This window comes from Sitophilus oryzae, unplaced genomic scaffold, assembly GCF_002938485.1.
Source record: "Sitophilus oryzae breed Bouriz unplaced genomic scaffold, Soryzae_2.0 scaffold_771_pilon_pilon, whole genome shotgun sequence".
NCBI lineage: Eukaryota > Metazoa > Arthropoda > Insecta > Coleoptera > Curculionidae > Sitophilus > Sitophilus oryzae.
In genome coordinates, this window is record NW_022147386.1 from 857,475 (window position 1) to 876,091 (window position 18,617).

The 18,617-nt window shown below is 34.2% G+C and overlaps 1 protein-coding gene across 4 annotated transcripts in view; it reads right to left on the bottom strand.

The window, feature by feature from the left end:
* LOC115888487 (flocculation protein FLO11) overlaps nucleotides 1-18,617 on the bottom strand; it is a 244,885-nt gene that overhangs the window by 70,914 nt on the left and 155,354 nt on the right. The gene's annotated exons all lie outside the window — the stretch shown is intronic.

Consider the following 18,617-nt stretch of genomic DNA (forward strand, 5'->3'; position numbering starts at 1 on the left):
GGTGAAACAGGAAGTGGCCAAAAACAATTGAATACGTCAGTTTCAATTGTTTTTGGTCATTAAAAATCCGTTAATTTTTTTAAAAAGTCACATTACTTTACATTTTTATCTCTTTAATTTATGTCTTTGCATTAAGTCTTTAATGTATGTATTGAGTAAGTAGTAAGTGACTTATTTTATGGGTGCATATAGGTACATGCAAGTACAATAAAATTTTAATGTGTTTTATAAAATATTTTGCGATTTGTTTTAAATAAAAATGTATTTAAATTTTGAGTTTAGGTTAGAAACAATTAAAAGTATGAAATAATCTACATATATGAAATGCTAATGTTTATCTGTGTCGTCTCTACTGACGTAAGGACTTGCTCTAGAAAGTTGCTTTTTTTACTAAAAGATAGCTAATTGGCTCTTCTAAAAACTGTCGTCGCCGGATTTTTTGTTTTTCATTTAATTAAACAAAAATAAAAAGTATTTTTTTCCTGATGTCGTGGCAGATGCCCCAGGCTTCAACTAGTAACCTTGTAAAAATATTACTCCTGTAATCCGGATATCTTATTAATTCGGCAGTAGCTGTTCCGATATGTGTTGACCGGTCAAAGATATAGATATCCGAAAGGAAAGAAAACATAATTCTGAAATTAGAGCTCCAAGTCGCAATATTTTTTTTTACTTTTTAGTTAATTTTTTCTAACTTTAAACTTATTTTACATCAAATATTTATTTCATTTTGAATTTCTCTTCTATTATACTCTTTTCAAATCAATCAGGCAAAAAATATTTCCCTCTATACGGCCCAAAGGACGACATTTCAAAGTGGAAAACTTTATTTCCTGTAGCAATATTTCCAATTTAACTTCTTAAAAAGCGGCTGGCGCAGAGCTGGAGGACGTTCTATATTTTCGCCATCAAGATGGCCACCGCTATTAAATTGAAAATGCAAATTGTATACAAAACTTTCTACTTCATAAAAACAACAACGCGGTTGCCGCCAGTCAGTGGCAGCTCATCATTGTTAAAAATGTAAAAATATTCATTCGACAGCGCGAGCCGGCAAACATTTATTTTGCGACGCCATGGGAAAACCTTTCACAATATGAATAGAATGTAGTTTAAATCAGGAAGGAAGCCGAGAGTACAATTTTTTTAAATTAAAATTAAATTATACGCTGACCTCCGATGAGTTTGTGAGAAATGAAATATTTTTGTTGCTGTTTTTATTTGCTGAAGACGAATGTTGAATTAATTCCGCATATTTGACAAGAATAATATGGCAATCTGGAATGGTCTGGAACCGATAAACAGTTGGATTCCTCGTTCTCAATCACCTCAATTTAGAAACATAATGACTCCATTAGATTTACTATACCTACTATTTTTTTGAGGAAGACATTTTATGTGTGCATATTTGAAGTGAAATAAATATCTTACTAACAGCTATTAAATTGAAGGATTTGAAGGATATATATATTTTTTTATGAATGCTTTTTATAAACTTCAAAAAAATTAGAGTTAAAAACCGTATACCTAGTTTTATAATGTTATAATGTTTTTTTAAATTTTTTCAAAAAACGATAATTCTATTACTCGGCCGGATAGCCTGGCAGCTGTGGCGTTAAGCCAAAATACTACTACTTCTATATCTCTAACTACTACTAACTGCTACTAACCAACAATTTGTTCTGTGTGGTCTGTGGTCTGTTTTTGTTTAAATGTTTTGTTCATTATTCATGTTGGGAATTTATTTTTAAATTAATGTTAATCGTTAGGCAAACTCATAGAATACGTATTTCTTTTGGATAATCAGAATTGTCACTCTAAATTTTACATAACAAAATTATCACTCTGAATCGCTATGTTTTTTAGACAGATGTCACTTGTCTTGTCATTATTCAATTCATTATTCGAATTCTCTGAAAGTTGTTAACAAAAGTTTCATCTTAAAATAAAATTTTAATCAATCACAATTGTTTTTCTCCATCACTTACCGGATTTACAATACAGAAATTACAGTTCAATTATAAACAATTCATTATTTATAGCGATTTACAGTAAATTTTATTAAATTATATGAATATTCTCGTTGATTATTGGTTTGAAATAAATATGACAGTGTCCTCCAATGAAAATGCAAGTTACTAACTCTAAATTCTAATTCTGTGCTAGCAAATGAGCTAGATACTTTATTTAGATCGTTATTCAGAAGCTACAAACCTATCGACGAAAATATGCATGAAAATTTACTTCCTAGCACACTAGATTGGTACAATATCAAGTTTATTATAGTGACTTTCTTAGTCGCGTATGACACAGATCGTTACCTAGTGTTGCCACAAGCTTATTTTTCATCGGGGTAGATTATTACAAGATAGCAGGGTTAAATTGTTTTACAAAGGGGTAGATCTACCCCAAATGGGGTAGCTGTGGCAACAATGTGGCTAGCAGTTTTCCTCTCGCTAGTTTGTGCATGGCTCGCGCACCATGGCTGTCTCGCGGCCGTCATTCAAGGCCGAGTGTCACGACTTTTTGGTGATTCTACATGTTTTTTTTTCACGGCTGTTTCTACATGTTTTTGTCAGTTGAAACGATGGGCCTAAGAGCACCTCTATGCAGGCTGAGTCTTAAATAAGTGCAAGTATTTTCAGGGGTGGTATATTTCGACCCCAGGAACACGTCTATTAGGTTTTTTTCGCTAAAAAAAGATGTTGAAAATCATTTTCTTTTAAATTTTCCTGTATGTTTTTCGAAAAATTTTTAGAACTGTATAATTTCTTAATCTCTGATATTATCATAGTTACGGCTTTGCTCTATGGTTACGGCAATAAAAGGGATGCAAATGTAGAAAAAATCCAGTGGCTCTCAAATTTTTTTCAAAAAAATCATTTTTTTTTAATTTCCAAACTTAAATAACTAGGTTATTTTGGATTTATCTGAAAAGTGGTAAAGAGATGGTATATGTTTCTTTTATCGAGATGTACCAGCCGTGAAAATATTTGCACTTATTTAAGACTCACCCTGTATAACAAAAGCCGACACTCAACGGGACAGCATTTAGTAGTAGAAGACTCAGTGTTATTCACAGCGGCCTTATGTAGATCTATTGTTTTTCCCTTCCTTGAGTTATAACTCATCATACAGTCTCAGGGCTTTGACAAAAACTGAGACTGTTTTAGGAGTTTAGTTCTCCATCGCCAATACCACGAATGGTTGTTGCCTCGACGCACTCAGTGATGAGGCGTTCTAGTATTTTCCCATTTTCCTCCACAGAATCTGCATTCGCCGTTACTTCTTAGCATTAATCTACTGTGTGTTCATTGAAGAGACAGTGTCGTGTTAAATATCTCCGTGACAATCTTAAGATTGTCTTTATTTATATCTAGGAATACAAATATTCTAAAAGTTCTCAGAAATTTCTTAGGGTGTTTTAGACCATTATTGGAGGATTCCCATTCCAGGTTAAGAATGGAGTCTTTCAGGTTCTTGAGTTCCGCTTTAAGCTGGTTTCCACTTGGGAAACAGAACCGTTCTGGTCCAGTTAGTGAAGTGCGCGCTCCTTTGTTAGCTAGATTGTTTGCTTTTTATTACCTTATATCCCTTGGTGGGCTGGCAACCAGAGTAGGAGGACTTTGGTTTCTTTGCCTAGTATGTTCAGTTTCTCTAGACATTCTTTGACCAACTTTTAATTGATCGATACTGAGTTGATTGCTTTTAATGCTACTTGGCTATAGGATAAGATGACTATTTCTTGTTTCCGATAGTTCCTATCTAAGATAAGTTGTACACATCTTTCGACAGCGTAGATTTCTGCCTAAAATATGTTGGGGTAGGTCCCCTTAGTTCGGAGTACTTAGTTTTCGGCCTCAATATTTTTAAGCTTTCATTTAGTTCACACTTGGTAATGGTAAGTGATACGTCTAAAAATTGAAACGTTCTCTAAAATTTCGACATGTCATTGGCCACTATTACTACATAAAATTGTAAAACATCCTTCAAAAATGTTATATTATATAAGCAACATTTATAAGGAACTGTTTCAATACAACGTAAGTAATAAAAATATTGGCTGTCTCGTTACAGAGACATCTCAATCGGCGAAGTTGAAAGGAGAAATTTAATAACTTTTCGGAAGCGAAGTTAGAAAAAGCTAAAGAAACGAGGAGAAACTGAAAAACTAGCGGACGTAGAGTCGCATGAAAGGCGGAGCTCTGATACGTTCGACAGGTTTTCAGAAACTTTATAATCTTTTTTGTCGCGATGAGGAAGTTTTCTTTTGCCCCGTGCACGAAGTGGGAGGGCATTGTCGAAACTCAAACAATGAATGCTTCGCTGAGTTATTTTCGTTCCGCCCGTCGTCGCCGCCGCCACCGTTGCAAACAAACACGTTAAATTTGATTTCCACATGAACAAGGAAATGGAACGACGCACACTGGTCGATTTTCAAAAATAAGTGGAATTAATTAACGATATTATAGTTTAACGCATGCAATTAAAATTCCATCGGACGTAGCTCAATCTCTTGATAATAGTTGGCCATGACTTCTGTCATATTCCGCAGATTTTGTTTTATTGGCAGGAGACGTCAGTTTGCTGATAAATTTAGTTAGGTAAAATATTATTGCTTATTAAAAAGCATAATCGTTTCGTTTTAAGCGGTTTGAAATTTGTGTGGGTTTGTTTAAAACGTTAAACAAAATCATGGAAGAGATTTGCCCAGGTATGCTTTCTCAAAATATGTAACCAGAAATATTTTGCATTTGTTTTAAAGGCGCGATTTATCAATAAAACAAAGTAGCGGTACGTTTTCTCTGCTGATTTAAGTAAAAAATCGTCTTTATATAGGATTTTTAAATTTACAAGAAAAACAACCCAGAAAAGATCCAGTTTTACGAAAATAATCTTTTTTTTTAATTTTCAAAGTAAAATGTCTCGGTTATTTTGGACTTATTTGAAAAACGGTAAAGAGAACCAAGTAAAGATGTTTCTTTTGTCGAGATCTACCAGCCCTGAAAATATTTGCACTTATTTAAGATTTACCCTGTGAGTGGCCCGACCAAAAGCGTTTAGTGTTTAGCGCTTCATAAAGGAACGAAGCGAATAGGCTTCGTCCTGATGAGCTCTATTGAAATCGATATGAATTCAATGGATTTAATGAATCTTCAACTTCACTCCTCCAACTACTCCAGTGGATGACATATCAAGAATGTAAAACTTTCAGAAACACCTCGATGTAGTATTGAGCAATAAAACAAATTGGAAGAGAGAACCCGTTCCTCAACAATTAAAAGACCATACCATAACTTGGTATACTGATGCTTCCAAGATCAATGCAGGAACAATAATCGGAGTGTTTGAGCTGAGAACTAAATGCTCCGAGCCAATTGACATGTACCAAAGCATCCTACAGGCAGAAATCTAAGAAATCTGCCTAGGCAATTAAAAAAAAATTGTTTTTTTCTGGTCCTAAACCTGCCAACACCATTTCATCTGTTACATAAGGATGCAAATCTACCACATTCTTATCTTAGATAGGAACTATCGGAAACAAAGAAATATCCATCTTATCTGATGTTTCCATCTGTCAAACAGAGTTAAAAACGATCAATTCAGTATCATCAATTCGAAGTTGGTCAAACAATGCCCAGAGAAGCTAAACAAATTAGGCAAAGAAAACAAAGTCCTCCTACTCTGGGTGCTAACTCACTAAGGGCTAGAAGGTAATGAGAAAGCAAAGGATCCAGCTAGAAAAGGAGCAAACATTTCACTAACTGGACCAAAACCGTTCTGCTTCCCAAGTGGAAACCAACTAAAAAGCGAAACTCCTCTCTCAACTAAAAAGCGAAACTTCTCAAGACTTACGACCGAGAAAAACCATGGATTTTTCTTGATCTAAGCAAGAACAATCTTCGTATTGTTCGGGGTTTTTAACAGGACACTCTGTCCTCAATGAACACCTCAGTAGATTGAAGCTAAGAAAAAACCGCGATGCAGTCTGTGGGGAGTATGGGGAAACACCAGAACATCTCATCACTTAGCGCGCCGATACAGCAACCATTCGTGCCATAAACTTTGGTACAACTGATATGGGAAATGGAGAACTACCCTCTATAAAACCGTCTCATATACTGGTTTTTGTTAGGGAACTGGAACTGTATGATGAATTATAACTCAAGAAAGGGGGACACTGATTATCTGTAAGGTCCCTGTTATTAACCCCCCATCCACTGATTCTACATTTCATGTTCTACATGGATCTTCAAAGGTCGGCAAAAGTCTCCAAGAATTACGCCATCAATATTTATGAAAACACCGTCTATTGCATCACGTACTGCAGGAAAACCTGCCATTGGACGAAAATGTGGCAATTATACTTCAACAACAGCGTTTAAAAATTCATCGAATATTTTAATGAAGTGTCCCCATGATATTGGCCTCCATTGCCTAACTAATGTACAGCTATCAGCATTCTCTATAGCGGTGTTTGACTATACCATCGGACAGTTCTATTAGCAAAAACCGGTCCTTCTTTTCCGAATACGATATTCAGGAGCATCCTCATTATTACTTCTCAAATCGCTAGACGCATATAACGAAAGATTACAAGTAAATAGTGAAAAGTAAATTTACTCAGGGTTCAAAATAGGTCAAAATAGGACATTACTTATAATTTTATAAAATTCTTAAAAAAAATTAACTCTACAAGTCCCTCTGTTTTGTTACAAAAAGAGTGTAAAACATTGTTAGTAACTACAGGCGCCATACTGGTAATCAAGTTGTTTTAATTTGAATGTGGTAGATAATGATACTGAATAAATTTCGAACTTCGTTTGTCTTTATTTAACTTACACACCGTTTCGGTCAGAATTATCACTGACCGTTTCCAAATGTAAACTCGAGCTCTGTTTTCAAGTTTGTACTTGAAAACGGTCAGTAATATGTCTGACAGCAATGCTGTGCAAGTTAAATTAAAAAACAATGGAAGTTCGAAATTCCATTAGAATCTAGTTGTTTTAAGTTACAGATTTACTATACGTATAGAATTTATTTCCACACATTTTAGTGAAAAAAATTGTAACACAGCTCGGCCGGTTTTGGCCGAGAAAATGGCACCAAAATGTGTGAAAAATCAGTTTTTCGCAAATATCTGCCAAAATATGCAATTTACAAAATTTTTCTTGAAATGAAGAAAAATTAAACTTAGGTAATTACCTATAAAATTATTCTTATTTTTTACGTAGAATTAGTAGTTTTTGAGATATTCCGCCTCAAAGATCCCTGAATTTTCCCTCCGAAGATAGATTTCATAAGCGTATCACTGATTAATAGGACAAATTCTTTAATAAATTTAAAATTCGGCTAAAATTTAATATTTTTTAACAATTCAAAGTTCATTTAAAAGTTAGAATCAACAACTTGTTTGAATTTTGTTATATTTTATGATAATAAAAAAACCGGCAATCATTCCTTGGTTTAAACATTTTCAGATTTTTACAAACTTATTCATATTTTCACTAATAATAGCTTATTTATCAAGATTTTACTAACAGTTATTTTTAGAGTCTCTTTAAGCAACTCAGAAAATTTGAAGAATTTGTTTAGTCACATTTTAATAAAAAGCAACTACTTGTGAGTGGCTTTATCCCTTTTGTTGGGATTTCCGAAAGTGTCGTAAATAAAAGAATGCAGCAACATTGGGAAGAAGCAGTTCACAATAGAACTCAATGGAGAAGAATTAAAACTCAGTTAAACTCAGTTAACAGCGACAACCAAAAAGTAAAGAGGCCAGAAAGCAATGAGATTTTTGAATGTCCGGAGTGCGGTAGGCAAATAACATCACGTATCGAAGTTCATGAAAGAAAACGCCTTTCGTGACCATCATTTGATGCGTGTCAAATACTCGTCAGCGAGTAATGGCAGTATGTATGTATGTACGTAAATAAAAGAAAATTGCATAATTACGAATAGTCGAATTAGTTTCTTTTTATGAACAAGTTTTCGAAATAAAGTGTCAGAATTATATTTTAAGTTAAAGACCCAATCTTCCATTTGGCAAACATGAAAATCATCGTCATTTGACCCTTTAGGGCCGTTTATAACAATATTTCTGGGGCTTTACGAAAAAAAAAGTGTCAGAATATTTTTTTTTTGTAGACAATGACCTAAGCTTCATTTTTTATTTCAAGAAAAATATTATAAATTGCATATTTTGACAGATATTTGCGAAAAACTGATTTTTTTGTCATTTGGGGCCATTTTTTAGGCAAAAGCCGGCCATTCACGATAGGGAAAAGTTGTATTTCCCCTAAAACTACTCCCCAAAAGGTACACAATCCGCCTAAAAAGTGAAGGTCGCCGAATTAAGCCGAGGCTTGGGTCCTTTCGTGTCCTTATTTACTGGACTAAATAGGTATACAAAGCTGACAGGACTGAGGGAAGTCGCCATATGCAAATATTGTCAATCAGAAGAAGAAACGGCCGAACATCATTCAATTTCAGTGCAATAGGCTGACATACCTATACAGGGTTGTTCACCACATACGACACGGAGTATTGTAGCTAAACGATTAGATTTTTACAAATTGTAAGTTTTGAGTTCGTTCAAGGACTATTAGAGCTACAATTTAAAAATATTTTGACAAGATACAGAGTGTCCCAAATAAATAAAAAATATCAAAGTTCTACTTTTTTAAATGAAACACCCTGTATATTATTGCATTTTTAGTTTCTACGATTAAAATAAAGGTAAATTTGATTAAGGTTTATTATACTTAAACCTTACCGTTTTTGAAATATTTTCAATTTTGAATCAATTTTTTGAAATTGCAGTATAAATTTTGAGGCTTCATTTCCCCGAGGGTATCAAAGTTTTTAATACTAAATATTTACTGAAGTTTATTTATTGATCAGTTATTGTGTTGCATTAATAAAAATTATACTACCTTATACAGAGTGTCTAAAAATTTATTTTAAATAATTACTAGCTTTAAACGGCAATAACTTGTTTAATCTAAATGGAACACCCTGTATATTTTATGAGAATCAGATGCAGAATTTAATTGTCTATTAAATTGTATTATGTCACTTTTTCTCTATTCCTTCAAGTTTTCATAGAAAATGCATTTTCTTATAATTTAGACCTTATTTATCAATATACCTATGGAATATTGACATTTTAGATTGTTTTTAAAACAACAAATGTACAAAATGTACAGGCTAGTAATATTATCGTTTTTAGTAATACGATAATATTACTGAATCCATATATAAAAAAAGAAAACTATTTAAATCTTTATAAAGAGTATACATTTAATTAAATATACCGCCAGTATTTCCGCCCAAATACTAATTAATTACATACTTAATTGTGTTCGTTAATAAATTATTCTAAATAAATGTGGATTTGAATCAGAAATCAATATAATAATAAGAAAATGAACGTCTCTGTTGTTATAAATAAGCGTTTGTCAAAAAATGAAATAAAACATTTTTAAGGTGTTAGTTTTTTTACCACACTGTCTAATACACATACATAATTCAGTGTTTTTAGTATTTGAAGCAATTATTATTAAAAATCAAAATATTAAAAGTCAATTAATGTAGTTTGAACACTGGAATCATATTAATTGGTACTCTTTACAAATATTTAAACAGTTCTTTTTTATTTTGTAATGAAATAAACGAACTATATCGACAATCTGTACTCACAGTATCTGTACTCTTTAAAAATTTGGTACATCTTTAAAAATAATTTAAAATGTCAGTATTCCATGGGTATATTGAAAAATGAGTTCTAAATTATAAGAAAATGCATTTCCTACGGAGCTTTCCAAAGATAGGTAAAAAATGAGTATAATACAATTTGATAGTCAATTAAATTGTTGCATCTGATTCTTATAAAAAATATACAGGGTGTTCAACTTAAATTAAACAAGTTATTGCCGTTCGCAATATTTAAAATGAAATATTGAGACACTCTGTATAAGGTATGCAACATTTTATTATTGCAACACAATAACTGAGCAATAAAAATAAACTTCAATAGATGATTTGGTATTAAAAACTTTGATACTCTCGGAGAAATGAAGCCTTAAAAATATACTGCAATTTCTAAAAGTGAAAATATTTCAATAACGGTAAGGTTTAAGTGCAATAAATCTTAATTAGAATTTACCTTTATATTTAATCGTTAGAAACTAAAAATCTAATAATATACAGGGTGTTCCATTTAAAAAAAAAATACAACTTTGATATTTTTATTTATTTGGGACACTCTGTATCTTTAATAATATTTAAATTGTAATCTTCACTAATAATCCTTCAACGAACAAGAGCTTACAATTTGCAAAAATCTAATCGTTTAGCCAATATTCCGTGTCGTGTATGGTGAAAAACCCTGTATATGTACGGTTCATTACACTAATCGATGATTAACTATTATTATTGAAAAAGATAGGAAGATTATTATTGGAGTCTCCATGTTATTATACTTTGTAGAAATGATAGAAGGAGAATGCAATTTAGAATCTAGAGATTTAGAATCTAGAGAATGCAATTTAGAATTTAGAGAACCAGATTAGTTGGGATAGAATTCTAGAACTTCGACATAAAAGGTTAGGCTTTCAAAGCGGTAAGCGAAAGCATTCGATTAGCGAAACGCCAATAAGTAGTAAATTTTGGCATTTTGTAGGCGTGCAAATCGTTTTCTGGATATGCGTTGAGGACATATTGGCAGCATCCAAATTTCTCAGGTATCTAATAGTCAAATTGGTCAAATGTGGATAAAACGATGAAAAATGTCAATGTTACGTGAATTTCTTAACCAGATATGTCAACTTATTTTTTTATGAGTATAGTTTCATTCAGAACGTAGCAATTAGTGGAATAAATTAGTGGTTTCAAATACACTTAATACTTTCTAGTTTACGATCATTTACAATGTTTAAAAAACACATTTAAAATTAATAGAATATCCTAGCAACAGCTTGCGTTACGCAGTTGTATCCATAGAGAAAGCCTAATATTTAGCTTATAAAACTATCAACTTTTGATTTCTCTTGACGGAACATAATCAAAGGACAAAATGGCATTTGTCGCAAATTTTGAAGTATAATTAGTGGAAAAAGCTTGATAACTTTTTCTACTAGTTGAAAATGTCTACCACTAATTTTGGCGTTCTGAATGCTTACATTAAAATTAAAGGAACAAACTTCTACGCTAATTGAAACCACTAATTTATGCCACTAATTGCGAGGTTCTGAATGAAGCTTATGTCATTATTCTTATTATACGAGGGGAATGTTGAAGACCCTTCTCAGCATTTCCGATGTTTTGAAAATATTTATAGCTGCCAAGTCGTAAATTATCAATTAACTTATTGAGGAATTTATAGAAGAAGAAATAGTTTTCATTAGGAAGCAAGAGAACGCACAAAATCACAATTTTTTTAATTTTTACTGACAGTTCGACAAGCAAAACGATCCTTTAATGTAGCCATTTTCAAATCGCTTAGCGTAATGGGTAGAGACGCTGAACGCGTCAGACGAGAATACCTAAATCGGTAGTTTGCGTGCTAAGCGAAAATTAACGTCATATGTAGAATGTAGAATGTTTAGGAGGGGAGTTAATCACCGCGACCTTACAGATCTATATTGTGTGTTCCCCTTTCTTGAGTTATAACGAGTTATAACTCATCATACAGTCTCAGGGCTGTAACAAACGCCAGTATCTGAGACGGCTCCACAGAGGCCAGCTCTCCATCCTTGACATCAGCCGTACCAAAGTTCATGGTACGAATGGTGGTCGTCTCGGCGCACTCAGTGATAAGGTGTTCTGGTGTTTCCCTATTTTCCCAACAGAATCTGCATTCGCCATTGTTTCTCAGCTTCAGGCCTTGACTGGTTGTAGTATAATACACTTCATAAAAACAAAAGTAATCTATACTAATATATAAAATCCTTAAGTGACTGACATACTGATTAATCACGATCCTGCTCAAACCACTCAACGTAAAAAGCTCAATTTTTGCATAGAGGTTGATTCTAGGGTGTAGAGGTTCGATAAGAAGGGATTTTTCGAAATTCCAGTTCCAAGAGGGTGAAACCACCCCTCAAATATTCCAATAGTTTTTATTTAAAAAACGGTCAAGTTTCCGAAAAAATGTTTAAACACGTATATTTTATTTTGTTTTTTTACATATTTTAAGTTTTTTTTAAAAATGTATACATGATGTTGCGATAAATCTGGTCATTGATTAATCACGATCCTGCTTAAAGCGCTTGACGTAAAAAGCTGATTTTTGGAAAACGGATTAGGGTGTAGAGGTTCGATAAGAAGGAACTTTTCGAAATTCGAATTCTAAGGGGGTGAAAGTATCCCTCAAATATTAAAATATTTTTTATGTAAAAACCGGTTGAGTTTTTCGGAAAAACTTTTAAACACGTTTATTATATTTTGTTGTTTTACATATTTTAAGATTTTTTATAAATTTATACAGGGTGACCTAGATGAAAACCTGGTGACCTCTATAAAATATGACCATTGAGTTATCACGATTTTGTTTAAACTGCCTGACGTTTAAAGCTGATTTTTGGCAAACGGATTGACTGTGGGGTGTAGAGGTTCGATAAGGAGGGGTTTCCCGAATCTGAAATTCCAAGAGGGTGAAAACACCCCTCAAATATTACAATATTTGTTATTTAAAAAACGGCAAGTCTTTCGGGAAAACGCTTGGACAAGCATAATTTATTTGGTTTTTTTACACATTTTGAAATTCTTTAAAAAATCATACAGGGTGTTCCAAAAAGTTGGGTAATTTCTTAACCTCGATTCTGCTTAAACTGCTTGACGTAAAAAGCTTATTTTTGGCAAACGGATTTTTCGAAAGTCAAATTCCAACGAGATGAAACTACCCCTCAAATATTACCAAGTTATATAATAATATCGCTTTTAGACGATGAATCTCTAGGGCGTTAAACTCAATGATTGCACAAAAATTAAACAATAAAAGGAGTTATGTTAATTAAACAGTAAATCGAGAAGCTGTTTATGCCAGGCGCACGCGGAACAAGTGAATGATCGGCGGCTGACAGGCTTCAGCGAGCGTGGTGCGTCGACGGTGGCGCCCTCCCACCGATCGTCGCTGGTCACTTGCCGAACTACGGACTACGGCCCAGACTCGCGATCCCCATTATGCGAGCGGCCAGGAGCGCGAATGTTGACTGGTGATGCTAACAATCGCCATATTGTTTTTTCTCATGCTGACATAAATGTGAGAATATTTTATCCAATTTGTACGTTAATGGAAATTCTTGCTTTGCTGTATAATCACCATTACAAATAATGATTAATTCGACGCGAACGAAGTCGCTGGTACACGCTAGTCTTTGAATAACAGTCTTATCAAAAACTATTTATTTTAATTTTTCGTTAAATTACCTAAATTAATTTGGTATTTCTACCAGTGCATACACACAGTTATTAAGTTTAAATTTTACTAAACAAATTAAATGTGATTTTACCAAAACGTAATTAAATTAGTACTCATTAATAAGAATATTGAAATTTCCCAGCGCATCTCGTCTTCAAGCTTCATCTTTTCTCGTTCCTTCGCCCTCCTCAAGTTTACCTAAATACCGACAGCATCAAATTATGTATCACGAAGAATAAACATTTACCTTCCTGGAAATAAATAACTAACTGAATACCTAAATTCCATTATAGGGTTTACGTCTTCTCTGGAGCGAGCAGCAAAAGATAGATTACATCTTTCGAATGGAAAACATCCATTAAGCAAATGAAAATATTAATTAAATGAAATTTTATATAGCGGAATTAGATTCTCAGTAGGATAACTGTATATGACGAATTGATCCTTTAATTATAAGAGAAAATATCTTTCTAAATAATATTACTTGAAAATCGATGTAGATGTATTTTTATGTGTCTATCTTTCATTTAATATTCATGGCTGCGCTCAATGACTAAAGAATGCAAGGATGCATTTCCGGCAGTCCACAACTGTCAATTTGAATATCGTCAGTTAAAATTTCTCCATACACATACAGCGGCGGCGGCGACAGGCTTGAATCTGCAGATTACTTGAATCTCACGGCCGACTGAAGTGTATGGCAAAAAATCGACAGTTCTAATCGTTTGACAGGCTGGAGGTTTTGTACTATCAATTTTGACCTCATCTGAGCAATTTAAGTAATAATACGACGTTTTTAACCGATTTTATTGATTTGTATAGGCAATTTCCCTGTGGAAAATTAAAAGTAAAGTTTATTCAAACAGACAGGAAATAACTGCTAGAATTTTATAAAACTGTTGATACAAATACTACTATTGATTCTGTAAAGAAAAAAAATAAACAATTTGCAAAGTGCTTTCCCAAAAGGAACTTAAAAAGCACGAAAATCAAAGCGTGCAGGTGAATATTTTTTGTATTTTTCTTTGATATTAAAGGCTTAACTATACATTTTAAAGTTCATTAAAACATGTGTCATCCATTCTAAGGTATTTTTTAAGATCATCTGTTGCCCTGGTTCTTAACTTTCCCACTTCGTGTGAGATCCTGATATATCAGGTTGTAACACCAATCTTTCTTGCAGTAACAAAAGCACGAGAAGTGTGATTTTTGTATTTAAAAACATTTTTCATTTCAAGATCAAAGCACAGTTTTTCTTCAGTTAAAAATTGCGAATTGCTCTTAAAACTGAAGTATACATCGTTTGACGGAACTGCATTGTGTGTAACCTGACAAAGTTTAGATTGTCAGTTCAGAGGCAGTTGGAACTGCCGGCGAACTGTATGTGAATGGGCACTTTTAATTTTGTATTACGAGTTTTTGGTTTAAATAAATAGTGCTGTGATACTTTAAGCTTAAAAATGTTTACTAGCAGACCATGTGGTCGAGCATTCTTTTTAGAACCTCTTTTAGTGCGAAGTATACAATAACTAAGTAGTGTTAGAAAGTAAATTAAGTTAGTGCGAAGTGTACAACTTGATAGCCCCAAAAAACTCAACGCAGATTTATTAGAATATTTTGAACGGAAAAGCGGTAGTAATGGCCCTTTATGTCCCTTAAGTGCTGTTAAGGAGGTGAGTTTTGTTATAAATAATACCTGTTTAAATATTTACAATTAATTTATTTCTGTTTCTTAAAATATTTTGATTAAAAGAAAATATATAAAAGTGGGCAACGCTGTGCCGGTTAAGCTTAATCACGTAACTAATTTGTTCATATCAAATAAGTTTATTTGATATGAACTATAGGTAAATAAACAATTCATTTTCTGCACTCCACCTTTTTAGCTTTTTTATTGAACTTGATAATTATTTTTCTGATATTCAACTATGATATGTGCTACATATTGGACATAATAGTCTATGAATGTAGAATGTAGTATGAGTGAAAGAGGGGTTAATCACCGCGACTTTAAAGATCTATTGTGCCCCCTTTCTTGAGTTAAAACTCATCATACGGTCTATAACTCAACATATATGGCGATTTTCCTGCTCTAGGGGGAACAGGGTATTTCCCATTATTCTCTTAACAGATGTTCTTCCGCTGAGGAGTAGAGTAGTATCTACCTCCTATACGGTTATACACCTTTACCCGGTTGGGGTTTGGCCTTCCGTGACCTCCACAGTCGAGGAGCTTGTCTCGGGCTGAGATGCCCGTGAGGTTTGGTTTGGAGGATCTGTCTCCATTTTCTTCACCTCTTTAACTTGATATTTTCTTAGACCTGATACCAGTGTTGTCCCGAATCTATATGCGTTAGAGGATGTATTATTCTTTCTCTATTCCCTCGTTAGATTTGAGGTCAATTCCTATCGCGAAGACCCAACCATGGCCATCCTCCCTCGAATTGATCGTTCTCCCTCGCTAACTCGTTGTCCTTACATTAGAGTTATGAACCTGGATAAGGTTCAGCAGGTAGGTGGTGTTTTCCTTTGCTCATCGGCAGAAAAACCGTGATAGTCACCTCTTTAGGGATGTTTTCTCCCTCTAACTGACCGCGTATTCTTAAGGTTAGGTACCGTTTCCATGAACCAATCCGCCGGTTGTTCAGATGCACAATCTAAGAGGCGCATGCCCACCCAAAAGTGTTGAGACGGAGACTTTGAATCTTTTTGCTTTGTCTTTTGTATTTATAAACCAGGTCAATTTGGGATTAATAGAGGCCTTTTTTAAATTTTATACTAGTTTTTTACCTTTGTGAACGTTTTAATGTTTTTTTTTCTTTGGATTATTGGCGTAACACTGTCTTAAAAAGGAGCATCCACCATAGCACCACCCAGCAGGCGTAGACCTTTATTAAAAATATAAACAAATAAGGATTATTCATAACTAAATAAGTTTTTTTAAAAAAGACCAACATGTAAAAATAAAATTAAAACCATCAAACAATAAAAAAAATCATTATTAAAAAAATTATACTGCGTCCTTTATAATAACCCTCTGGATCGGCACTGGCCAAATAGCTTTGGTGTGAACTGGTAACAATTTGGCTCCTGGTGTAATTATGTATATATTGCCTTATATTATCTTCAAATATAAAATAATATAAACGAATAACTGGGAACGCATCAGCCAATGTATTGGAGTGCATTCGAACCGCATGCATAATGCATCAAAAATTAAGACGGCCCAAAGTGTTCGTCTATTGGTATTGACACACGTCTAAAGCTCTTGGATAAACGACGCCCTAATAGAAAGCGGAATTTAGAGCAAACAAGTTATTTCCAGGGGGAATTGCTTATGGATAAATGGATGGATGGAGGGGTTTGGGTTCATAACTGAATTTTTATTCTGACTCTATCGTCTCCAATATTATGAGTTGGTCTTTGTTAATCAAAAACGAATATACTGAATTTAAAAAAAACATGTACACCGTATACGTACGTATTGTACATGTTTTTCAATTACTTTTTGTTATCGTTTAATCTTTCTATAAATAATGAGTTACTAAGCGAACTAACTCTATCGGGAATTCACTGCATAGGTTACGCAAATGACATAGTCATGATCGCTCGGGAAACATGAAAGCACCCTGTGTGATATTACCCAAAGAGGACTCCATCACCAGAAAACTAAGTCTGAAAAGCTTGAAAAGAATCCATCTAGATAGAAAGGAAATACTTCCATCACAGGAAGTCAAATATCTGGGAATAACCCTGGACAGTAAACTTCTCTGGAACAGCCACAAAGGCTCTCATGAAACTAGCGGGAAGTAGATGGGGCTGTGCCCCTAATATTTTGAGCTGGATGTATACCATGATAGTAAGACCCCTGGTTACCCATGGGGTAGTTACTTGGTACACAAAACTAGAGAAACGTACGGCAATCCAAAACCTGTGTAAAGTACAGAGACTGACATGCATCTGCATCACAGGTGCTATGAGAACATGCTCTACAGCAGCAATGCAGGTCATCCTAGACCTAACACCACTGCACATTGTCGCCATTGGCATATGGCGCAATGATTAGGATGGTAATTGACGTATTCAGTACTGGGAGAATTTTCAGGTCAGGGGCTTAGATTCCACTCCTCCAACTCCCAGTGGTTGACATAAAAATAATTTATAACTTTGAGGAACACCTCACTCTAGTATTAAGTAATAAGAATAATTAGAAGAGAGAAACGTTTAATAAGCACGTAAAAGACCATACCATAACGTGGTATACTGATGCTTCCAAAACCAAAGCAGGAACAGGGATAGGGGTATTTGGGCTAACAACTAAATACTCTGAACCAATGGGCATCTACCCTAGCATCCCTCAGGCACCAATCTACGCTATCGACAGATGCGTACAATTTATCTTAGATAGAAACTATCGAAAACAGGAAATATCCATCTTATCCGATAGTCAAGCAGCACTAAACTCAGTAACCATTATTTCAAAGTTGATCAAAGAATGGCTAGAGAAGCTGAACAAATTAGGCAAAGAAAATATCGATCTCCTCCTACTCTGGGTGCTCGCTTAGCAAGAGATATAAGGCAATGAAAAAGCAAACGATCTAGCTAGAAAAGGAGCGAACACTCCACTAACTGGACCAGAAGCGTTCTCTTTTCCAAGAGGAAACCAACTTAAAGCGGAGCGGAACTGAAGAACCTGGATGACTCCATCCGTAACCTGGAATGGGAATCCTCCAACGGTCTAATACGCTCGAAAAAGTTCCTCAGAACTTATTATCGAGAAAAATCAAAGATTTTCCTTGATGTAAGAAAGAACCATCTTCGGATTGTCATGGGGTTTCTAATAGTAGACTGTCTCCTTAACGAACACCTCAGCAGACTGAAGTTGAGAAACAACGGCCAATGCAGATTCTGTGGGGAAAATGGGTAAACATCAGAACACCTTATCACTGAATGCACCGAGACGACAACCGTTCGAGCCGTAAACTTTGGTACGGCTGATGTCGAAGATGGAGAGCTGGCCTCAGTGGAGCCGTCTCACATACTGGCTTTTGTTAAAGCATTGTGACTGTATGATGAGTTATAACCCGCTATAACTCAAGAAAGGGGAACAGATAAGATAAACAATAGATCTGTAAGGTCGCGGTGATTAAGACCCCTGCTAAACATTCTACATTCATTCTACATTATGTTAACTT